Source organism: Mytilus galloprovincialis, chromosome 8 (genome assembly GCF_965363235.1).
Source record: "Mytilus galloprovincialis chromosome 8, xbMytGall1.hap1.1, whole genome shotgun sequence".
Taxonomy (NCBI): domain Eukaryota; kingdom Metazoa; phylum Mollusca; class Bivalvia; order Mytilida; family Mytilidae; genus Mytilus; species Mytilus galloprovincialis.
In genome coordinates this window covers 54,737,329-54,749,071 of record NC_134845.1, presented here as the reverse complement: position 1 = coordinate 54,749,071, position 11,743 = coordinate 54,737,329, and the positions used below count along the sequence as shown (strand labels likewise).

Genomic DNA, 11,743 nt, shown 5'->3' with positions numbered 1-11,743 from the left:
TCTGATAACTCATGTAGAACGATGTTCCTCCACTCTCAATTGTTAAATTTTATCTAATGAAAATGTGTGACAAACCTTACGCTTTAAATATCAATATCTAACTGTTTCATGTGTTTTAATATTTTGACACTTTTTGCCATGGTGGATTCTATATAACTATACAGGAGCACGCAGTACAATTCGTAATTGTTCCCTGCATTTTCAAAATACATGAATCTTTTACCGTAAATCTTTATAGCATCTTCCTTCTTCAGTTGTAATAACTTGACACCAATAGAGAGAACATATGTATATCAGCAATGGAATCATCATAGTTCTTGCCTGACAAACTCGCTATATTTTATGAGGAAATAATTTCAAATATTGAACAAAGCATCAGTATTCTGTTAACAGGAAATAATCACTATTCCCAACAATCGTTGATAATTAAATTCATTCGGACATCCTTTTGAACAATACATAAAACTAATCAATATGTCAAGTTTCACAACAATAACATATTATTGTCTACATATTCAGGAAAATATTATGATTATGGGAAATATTCACTTAAAAAACCGTAATCGAGAATCATAACTTGGTTAACATTATATTTCAGAACTTGGTTGATACAATCTAAATGTAGTGTTTAAATGGTGACGGATCATGAAATGCAATGAATTAAAAGACACAGTTCACTAACCCATAATTTCTCTTATAATATAGAGCCGATAGAACAAATTTTGAGGCACATTTTATGCTTCATCTGCTGCTTATCTGATAATGTTTATGTACATGTACATTATGTTTATGATTAAGCGATAAATATATACTCTCAGTGATGACCGTGATAACAGTTGAATTCAATTTAAAAAAAACAAACTTTAATTGATATCTGTTAGATGTTAAATCAAATAAAACTGATATTTAAGAAATAATTGATGCAAGCTATACTTTATTGTAGTTTTAACATGGGTAGGCATTACATTCGTGATTATTTTTGCCCGAGCGATATTTCGATTCTGATTAGAACAATTAAGGTAATTTCTATGTCCGATGTAAAAGTGAAGAATGTTTGTGAAGGCTCTTCCATGAACCTCCCTTTTTTGAAAACAAGCAAACGTCTGGCAATGTGATTTTTCAGAGGGAAGAGTTTTGAACAGCCATCATGAAGGGTTGTCGTATCTTGATCACATATGTCAATTTCGAATTATTTAATGCATGTCAATTTGATAAAATTCATTATTCTGCAATAGGCAATATACGCATGTGCAAACAATTTTTTTTAATTTAGAGCATGAGTTTATTTACAAAGCGAAAGACGCACGTCATATTAGAATGTTCATTTAATATGTTTCCCCAACATATAAAATGCACTATTTCCTAGTAACTTTGTCATTAACGCTGGTCTCTTTCGTTTTTGAAATTTACGCGATTACCTGACCAGTTTTAGTTTGTTAACTTAATAATTCTTTTTAATAGAGTCATAAAATTTAAACATATTCATGGATTAATACAACATACTTAATCCATGCATGCATGGACGATGACACTAATGTTAACTTCTACCATGCTTGAATGGACTAACACAACATTCAATTATTCAAGCAGACTTAGTCCATGTAAGCATTGACTAAGTTAACGTTAGTTGCCTTCGTCTATGCATGTTCCTAAGTTTTAATGTTAACATAACATGAAAAGGATTAATCATGCTATCAAGTGTTTGCAATTGCAAAGTTATATTGCACAATATGTCTTAAAATCATAATAAATAGGTTGAATATGAAAAAATCAACTAGGAAGAAAAAAAATGATTTTAACATCAAAGTAAAAAATAGTTGAACTAAAATCATGAAATTAAGCAATAAGAAGTAAAGGTTTTCTAAACTTGATGTTGATTTCCAGTTTTTTATAATACCTTGGTTTTTCTAAAGTTTACTCTCGAAAGGAATGCCTCAAACATAAAACGGCAGCCAGGGATGTACGTATAGATGTATTCGTATCTGAGAATAAAAATGAATATAAGAAGAAGAAATCGACTGAAATTTACCCCAAGGAACTTACTATAAATAAATCAAATTTATACGGTACATTTGTAATAACTGTCCTTTCCTAGATTAAGATATTTTGGTTTTAAACGGGAAACTCCACACTAAAATTTACCGCCAAAAGGGACGATTTTTAAATGGTGATGTTCCTTTCGCACCATCTTTCATGTACGGTATTTATATTTCACAACTCGTTCGCTATGCCCGTGTCTGTTGTGACGTTTTTGATTTTAACAAACGAAATCTATGTATTACTGGTAAATTATTAATCAGGGATATCGTTACCATAAACTACTTTACTAAATTTTTCCATACATATAAAGATTTGGTTTTGAAGTTTTGTTGTACCTGTAGAAAACTTATTTCAAACGTGATAGCACATCCGCATTTTTACAGAAATGTTGTTAACTTGGCTTCGCAATTTAGAAATGATCATTGTAAACTTTTCACGCCTTTGAATAACCTTGTTCTAAAAGGTTACCAATTCAACACTGTAATAAGATTATTAAATTTTTTTTATTGGTACAAATAAAGATTTTGTTATTAGTAAATTAAAAGCAAACTTAATATTACTAGTATGTTTTATACATATACACAATCATGGATCTACAATCTGTCGATACCTGTATCTTGGCATTGCACAAGGTCATGTTTTTATCTAACTGTTTATGACGTCTTAATACTAAATCCATTGAATGTTGGATGTGTACAGATTGATAATTAAGTCTTAGATGCATGATTTTTTTTATTAGTTGTTAGTTGCTTTGAACTGGCTGTCAGTTAACCATGTTAACTGCGAGTACTATCAGATCTTTTACAAGTGCCTTTTTTGTTTGGATGTACAAGTACCCGGCCACGTCCACTTATATTTTTGTCTATCTAATGAGTTGAGCCTTTATAAACTGATTTTTATAGTTCGTTCTTATGTTGTACTGTTATACCACTGTCCCAGTTTAGGGGGAGGGTTGGAATCCTGCTAACATGTGTAACCCCTTCACATTATGTATGTGCCTGTCCCAAGTCAGGAGCCTGTAATTCAGTGGTTGTCTTTTGTTTATGTGTTACATATTTGTTTTTCGTTCATTTATTTTATATGAATAAGGCCGTTATATTTCTCGATTGAATTGTTTGAATTTGTCATTTCGGGGCCTCTTATAGCTGACTTTGCGGTATGGGCCTTGCTCATTGTTGAAGGCCGTACGGTGACCTATAGTTGTTAACTTCTGTGTCATTTTGGTCTCTTGTTGAGGGTAGTCTCATTGGCAATCACACCACATATTCTTTTTTTTTTTTATATATATTTAAAGTAACACCCATTCACACGCCTATCAGTTTAAAACAAATGTGTAAGCATTTAAGAACTATTATAAGTTTACATATACAATACTTTAGCGACCGTGCAATTACTGCATAGCCAGTCAATGTCGTTTACAAACTTCCATACATACAATCATTTTATTTTATTACGAACTTAGTGTGGATATTCAGAAGAAAATTGATCATTTTCATTACAAAGAAATTTAAGTAGTTCCAAATCATTGATATCGGATTCTCCTAAAATCTAATAACACAAATTTAACAGTACATTTAACTTCCGGTATATCTCAAGGTAAGACAAGTACATATTTTGTTATGGTTACTTTACTAACATTTTATTTTATGTAAAAACTACCCTTTTATTTTAAAGGAATTAAACATTGCCGCATTTTATGTGCACAACGATTGGAATGTATTTCTTGATTTATGACATTTATAAACAAATTGTATACCATTTTGGCATTTAGTGTAAAGGTGTGTACTTATAATTCATAAAGTAATAGTTTTATTATTACCTGTTACAATGTAGCTTAATTCAGATCAAACTTAATGTTTGTCAGTGTTGATACGATTTTATATGAAATAAATTAAACAATCGCTCTAAGCATTATACCATTATTCTTATTTCTACCAGTAATTTGAATATTCATACATGTACAATACCAACGTATTCAAAAGCAATCAAAATGTGCCCTGCTTCTAATTGGACGAACAACACTATTTAGAATATCAATTGAATGCATCATACTGAATATGTAAAACACATAATAAAGATACAAATGTTGGTGTAATTAACTATAATGGAAATTTTAATATGAATTCTAAGTTTGAATTTGAAGTAACGATTTGTTAGTTTTCTGCACATATTAAAGTTATTCGTATACAAAAATAAGAATCTTGAAACCATCAGTTACTAAGAATTTGATACTTTTGACTGTATGTAACGTGATTAAACTTGCACATTGAAATAACGTAATTTTCTTTCCATTGATAAACTTTTACAATACAATCAAGATATTTAAATATTTAAAATGATAAAATACACATCGCAGGTATTTAAATACAGTTGTGTATTAGTAAGTTTAGTTTATATATAGTGTATTACTTTTTATTTTTAACAAATATTCAAACTATTGAATATTTACAAATTTAGAACGACTGGTCGAGATTTGAAAAAAATTCTATCTTTCATTTACACGGGATAGTAAAGGATATGAACATTTAGTTGTTTCTTCAACTATCAATGTTACGCGTCAATATTCTGGTATTCTATATAGAACTGTAATGTTACAACAGCTAGACATGGACCGTTATACGATAAATGTAGTTGATATTTGTCAGACATCTGTATTAAATTGTAAAGTAGATCTCTGATTGCACTGATTGATTTGACTTTTCTGTTAAATCCCGTTTAGCTATACAGCTATTTACCGTCTTTAATACTGATACATCTTTGGCTTTTAATTGAAATGTACATCAGGAAAAGCGCTTTTGGTGCACCAATAATAAAGTGATGTTTTCAGGCATATACAAGCGTATGTTAGTATGGACTATTGTCATTACCAAAGACAGACTATGCCTTCTTTATGGTTCTCCTTTCTCTTATTCCAAAAATATACAAATCTCTACAAGAAAACAAAAGACACGGAACTTGCCAATTATAGGTAATTTTACCACCTTCAAAATGAGTAAATTCCTCACTGCATAGTCAACTTTGTAAACAATTCAAACGATGAAATTAACAACCTGATTTATGTACCAAATGATGAAAAAAAAAAACAAACATGAAAAACAGGTCACACTATAACCACTAAATTACAAGCATTAGTATATTTTCTTTTACATTCTAGAAAAAATTTTAAATAGATTAATTAAATCTGGTGTTAGATTTTAACTAATTATAAAATATGTATTCGTCTTTCATTTACAACTTATTTCCATTACTTTAAACCTTCAATGGCATTTAGTATTGTTAAATAGTTTAAGATAAATGTATATCACATTTGTAAAGGTAAGCACAATGGATTATTTCAATTCATTATTTGGCAAATATGTGCATTTAAAAGGTTGATTTTGACCTAGAACGGAACGCTATGAATTCAGTCAATTTATGAATGAAATCCATCTGACCTGAATAATAAAGTATACAATAAGCTTACAGTGTTTGACTCCAACTATAAGATATACGTGATATATATATATGTCGGATATAAAACTTGTCGGTATTTCAATACGTCGTTTCTGGAATCATTTATTTCATGAGAAAAGATCGTCAATTTCTCACGCCTTTATGCCGTCATTCTACCAGATAGAAGGCGCACCTGTATCCATGGTTTATATTTAAGTTTCCAGCACTTTTATATTCGTCCCTATTAAGGGTAGGGTCATATTAGATTTTAATATCCCAAATATTTTGTACAGTATAGAATCAACTTTTTTATCCGTTACCTCAACATGGGTTGGATTTGACATTGCATACATTTTGGTCACGTAGTGATTGAAGTCTTATGACAGATTCCACTATAAACCATACCATGGAACTGTCGTATATTAGAAAAAGAAGAGAATAATTAGTTATTAAAACAGTATCATTTGATTAAAATCAATTTTTTTTAATTTTTTTTTTTAATCGTAGAACATGTTTGATCCTTTCTATGTTTGTGGTGTAACGCAAAAATTCAAATTATCAATTTTAACACTAAATAAAGAGTAAATTTTCTTTATATTTGTTTCAATTTTGTGTATCAAAAAGTTTTTATATAGATATAAACAAAATGCATTATTATTACAGATGGAAATGACGTAGACATAACAACTAACGGTGACCATTCAGCTTTTGACAATCAACAATATCAATATCGTATATCTAGCTATTGAGCATCACGACATGACTGTTATACTTGAATTCATTCCTTCGTAAATTTTACGGACACTATCACGAGTTGGTTGACCGTTATGGTATAAATAAAGGCAACAGTAGTATACCGCTGTTCAAAACTGTATAACAGTTTAAAATAAGATGTCGGATATGTTCCTAATGTCGTAACTAATCCACTTTCCTTTTCACCACAAATGTGACCTACTAAGTTCGACTATTTACCGGGTTTGTTACAACAAGAGCAAAACAACAGGTGCCACATGTGGAGCAGATCTGCTTCCGGAGCACAAGAGATCACCACCAGTTTTTGATGGGGTTTTTGTTGCTCAGTCATCAGTTGTCTATGTTGTGTCGTGTTTACTATTATGTGTCTGTTTGTCTTTTTATATTTTAACCAAGTCGTTGTCAGTTTAATTTTAATCTATGTGTTTGGTTATTGCTCTGGTATCTTTCACCCCTCTTTTAAAACAGTTTAAACGACCAGATGTTTACAAAGAATTCAAACAATTTAATCAAATAGCTGACGACGAATATCATATCATCACTGACTTACATGCTTATGACTTTTGGATATGCACACATCGAATATGACGTTATGAAAAATGCTTTCGAGGATTCATCCTTTTCCTTACCCGATAACGTTATGTAATAGCATGAGAACAAACTATTATATTTTTTAAGTAGTAGAAAAGGCTAGATGCTTAAAATCGTCGCAAAAAAAAAAAAAAAAAAAATACAAAAAAAAAATAAAAAAAAAATACACAAGGTCCTGAATCTTGCTAAAAAAACATATGAAACATTTATGGTCTCTAAGAATTAAATAATAATCAGTGAACATTGACCTGTGAAGACGCTGTAACAGTATGAGAACAAAACATGACCTTGCTCAATGACTGAATATCAATACCGACAGACTGTAAGACAATAAGTGTTCATGGTTGTACAGCGGAACAATACTAGGGCTATATTTGTATGTTTCAATGAAAATATATTTTTGTACTGATCAAGTCGTCACACTTCAGAAATAAATTGGCCACCGACGTTTACAGAGAAACAGTTTTTTTTCTGAATTCCACACAGTTAAATGTCCTTTGTTCACTTGTATCAATGGGTTCTTATTGACGAATCATTACCTAACGTCTCATACATAGGGCAATACTTAGTTGAATCTTTGGGATGTATACACATTAATATATGCATATCAAGATATGTGTAAGGGTTAACACAGAAAAGTTTAAATAGACGACTAATAGATTCAATGAACCATGTTTAAATATATATGCAAGCTTTTTAAATTGCATGAAGGAATTCGACCCCGAGTTAATTATAATCATTAGTATGCATATGACTAATTATTCAATCGTTTATTTCAGAAACTTAAAAACCAATTTCAATGACAGAAAAAGGATAACAACATCATATAACAGATGGATTTAATTAAGTTCGTGATTCATACAGTAAGATATTCATAAATAAGCATTCCACTCACTAAGAAAATATGAAAAAAGACCTTACTACTTAATCATTATGTGTAATAAATAATTTAACTACTTACAATTTACATTATGCGATATGAATATATGTAGGTTAAACATGTTAAATTCATCACCTTATCAGAATTGTATCTAAGGCAAGTGCACTATCTGTCAATAACAATGAATATTGTCCACAGAAATGAAATGAGGAGGTGACAGTTACTTGTTCAGATTGATTTGAATAAAAAACTCATCAGTGATACCAGGTTTACAATTTTGTGTTTGCGCTAGACGCTCGTTTTGTTTTCAAAAGGCTCACCAGTGACGCTCAAATAAAAGTTAAAAAGGCCAAATTTAGTACAAAGCTGAAGAGGATTAAAACACTAATTTATGAGAAAAAAGCTTATTGTAGAAATAGTTTGGTTACTAGTTTTCTAAAATGTCAATCGTATTGATCCTGAGCAATCAAAATTAAAATATTTGATATACATAGTTCCACAAGTCAAAATTTAATTTCTGTCATAACATATATTTTTTTGTATTTTCCTTTATTATTCATTCGTCTACAATGACATTAAAAAAATGTCACTACTGTCCCATATACAGTATTCAATATGTTTAAATACTTTGCAATGCCTTTTTTTGTATAAAATTCTGGTACTATCGATTCACGATTCATCGATAACATCTCGACATTGTTGGAAACCATGTAACATCTTTGTTTGGCCTCCACTTCGAACAAAATTTAAGTGTTGGTTAAAGTAAACTTAAAGAAGGGATATAATTACGATACTGTTGTCAAGTCATTAAAGATTGCATATTTTGGCATTAATATTGAGTCACTGATAAGGTCTTTGCATCGGAACTAAACACATTATTTTTTTTAAAAAAACAGTTGTTGGCATGACACGGGTTATGTTCTTTTCATATATGTTATGATGGTATGATACTAAACCCCTAACGGGAAGGATTGTGCCTGATGTTCATATGATGAAATCATAATCTTTCAGTCAGTTTAATTGAAGTCTGGAGCTGGCATGTCAGTTAACTGCTAGTAGTCTGTTGTTATTTATGTATTTTTGTCATTTTGTTTATTTTCTTTGGTTACATCTTCTGACATCAGACTCGGATTTCTATTGAACTGAATTTTAATGTGCGTATTGTTATGCGTTTACTTTACTACATTGGTTAGAGGTATAGGGGGAGGGTTGAGATCTCACAAACATGTTTAACCCCGCCGCATTTTTGCGCCTGTCCCAAGTCAGGAGCCCTGGCCTTTGTTAGTCTTGTATTATTTTAATTTTAGTTTCTTGTGTACAATTTGGAAATAAGTATGGCGTTCATTATCACTGGACTAGTATATATTTGTTTAGGGGCCAGCTGAAGGACGCCTCCGGGTGCGGGAATTTCTCGCTACATTGAAGACCTGTTGGTGACCCTCTGCTGTTGTTTTTTATTTGGTCGGGTTGTTGTCTCTTTGACACATTCCCCATTTCCATTTTCAATTTTATTAAAAAAGTAATTGTCATTATATGCATTGGCTTGTCATTTGTAAAAAATAACCATGAACTGTCGCAGATAATTTCAATATTTGATCATGTTAATGGCTGATACATTTATGTGCGTTTTATTTATTAATATTGTAGATCTTTATCTTCATATTGGTGTCATTTGTTGCTACAGAATATGATTTCAAGTGTCCACATGCATCACACAGAATGATACGTGCTCATTGGTATTGTAATATAACAGAAGAAAATTATTCTTGTTTAAAAGATGTCCGGCAAGATTCTTACAGAGAATCGTGCTTATATAAATCTGATTTTGTCAGAATGGGCAAGTATAAATAGTCATCAAATTGAAAGTAGGTTGCAATAACATGTACAATGAAATGAAAATTACTCATTTAGAGAAATACAAAACAAATACATGTACATGGTCTTTATAAAATACCTGAATTCACACAACATGATCTAAATTGACCTTCTTGAAGTATTGTACTAATCCTTTCACATTCGACCTATGCAGAAAATATGTATATCTGTGTATTGTATCACCAGCCCAGTAGTCAGCACTTCGGTGTTAACATGAAAATCAATTTTTATAAATCCCCTGTTACAAAACTTTAAATTTTTCGAAAAGCTAAGGATTTTTTTATCCCAGGAATAGATTACCAAAGTTTTTGGCATAACTTTTTGGAATTTTGGATCCTCAATGCTCTTCAACTTTGTACTTGTTTGGCTTTACATCTATTTTGATCTGAGCGTCACTGATGATTCTTATGAAGATGAAACGCGCGTCTGGAGTATTTAATTATAATCCTGGTACCTTTGATAACTATTGAACCAAAAAATTCGTTAGATAAAATGGACATGAACAGTTTGCTCCAAAGTGTGATATATTCACCTATGCATGTTACAGATAACTTATCATACAAACATTGCCAAAGGATAACTAACCCCAAAATACATCACAATGCATAGACAACCCTTCCTTTAAACGCATGCGTGAATATATGACATGAATGATTTATAATGGTACATCTATCAACTGATTTTGTTAAACAAAATGACAAAACTCGTATCTCTTGAAATCAAGTTATATACAATTGCTTACACAGATTTCATACATGTACGTACGTTGTATAACATTTTTTCCCTCTCAGGTCAAAAGTATGTAATTAAAGGCAATAGAAGAAATATGAACTGCACTGTGAACAGATATCAACCATTCAAATTTTTTTCGACAAAACTGAGCAAATGCGCCTTCGTGAAATCATCATGTATTGAAGAAGGTCAACTCCTTTTTTCTCCTGGCTCAACAAAGGAAGATAGCACATGTGGCTGCGATTATACACGAGGTTACACTTTTGTATTACGCCCTAGAAATATTCGGTTTTGCATGCCAGAACAGGAAGATTGCACATGTTACGTAACCAACTGTCCGACGAACAATGGATTGTCAGCTGGTAAGCTCAAACATACTCGCCACACTTGTGACAACTATACAAACATAAATAAAACATGAACATGTTAGCAAATTAGAATATTGTTGTAATGTCGAAATCATTGAGGTCTCAGTGTTAGACGTAATTGTTAAACAATAATTATGAAGGTAAATATAGGAACACGTGCACCTTATAACTGCCTGAAGAAGTTAAATGTTTTTTTAATTTTCAATTGCTAAAACTACCGAAGTACTAACAAACAACTATATGTTTTCATGTAAGTTGTTCTCCGGTGAATGAGTGTTCTAGATCATGTTGTTTACGAATTCAAAATTAAAGACACTCTGAATCACATAATGCTAATTACTCATTATTTGTAGATTATGAATGTACACAAGATCCGATGCCATCTTCATTTGTCTCATTCATTGTAGAAACAAAGTAAGTGTTTATCTAAGAATAACTTATAATCTAAAGTATATGGATGTGAGGAACCATGATAAATATATTTTAATTGCTTATTTGAAGCTATTAACATGATTAAAGATCACACTTTTTACTTATCAGTATAATTTATTCCTTTGTAAGGCAAAGGAAAGTATCAAATATTATACTAACTCTCCCTGATTCAACATGAAACTTACTAAATTAAAAACAATAACAATTGCTTTCATTGGTTACTCATTTTCTGTTTCTTTATCAACTTCAGCCATGTCATAGATTTTGAAACCTTTAGAGCCACTGAAAAATATAAGTTTCATAAATGTCTGAAACTTTGATTTGCCATCCTTTTTTGTTTTAAATTTTTGAAAATATCACAGACATACAATAGTATATGTTTATACATTCATGCAAAATAAAATGTGTTAAAGAACATCAATCATATTTTCTGAAAACAACCTTGTTGAAATGACCGAATTTATTGATTTCAGGCCAAAGAAGAATGAAATAGTGAAAAACGGAAACTTTGACGCCTATCAATATAACTTAGCGGTTCCAACAAGTGTGTGTTAATTAACATTTAAACTAAACATTTTTTTTAAAAACAATTCGGTTTAAATAATGACATGTTAAAGGTAAGATGTGTGTACATTATGTA

The 11,743-nt window shown here is 30.8% G+C and overlaps 1 long non-coding RNA gene across 1 annotated transcript; it reads left to right on the top strand.

The window, feature by feature from the left end:
* Positions 1 to 7,600: 7,600 nt before the first annotated feature.
* On the top strand, positions 7,601 to 11,648 carry LOC143043386 (uncharacterized). Its single transcript, XR_012968355.1, has 4 exons — positions 7,601 to 7,679; positions 9,344 to 10,665; positions 11,025 to 11,085; positions 11,577 to 11,648. It is a non-coding gene; the product is annotated as an uncharacterized LOC143043386 (long non-coding RNA).
* Positions 11,649 to 11,743: the final 95 nt, after the last annotated feature.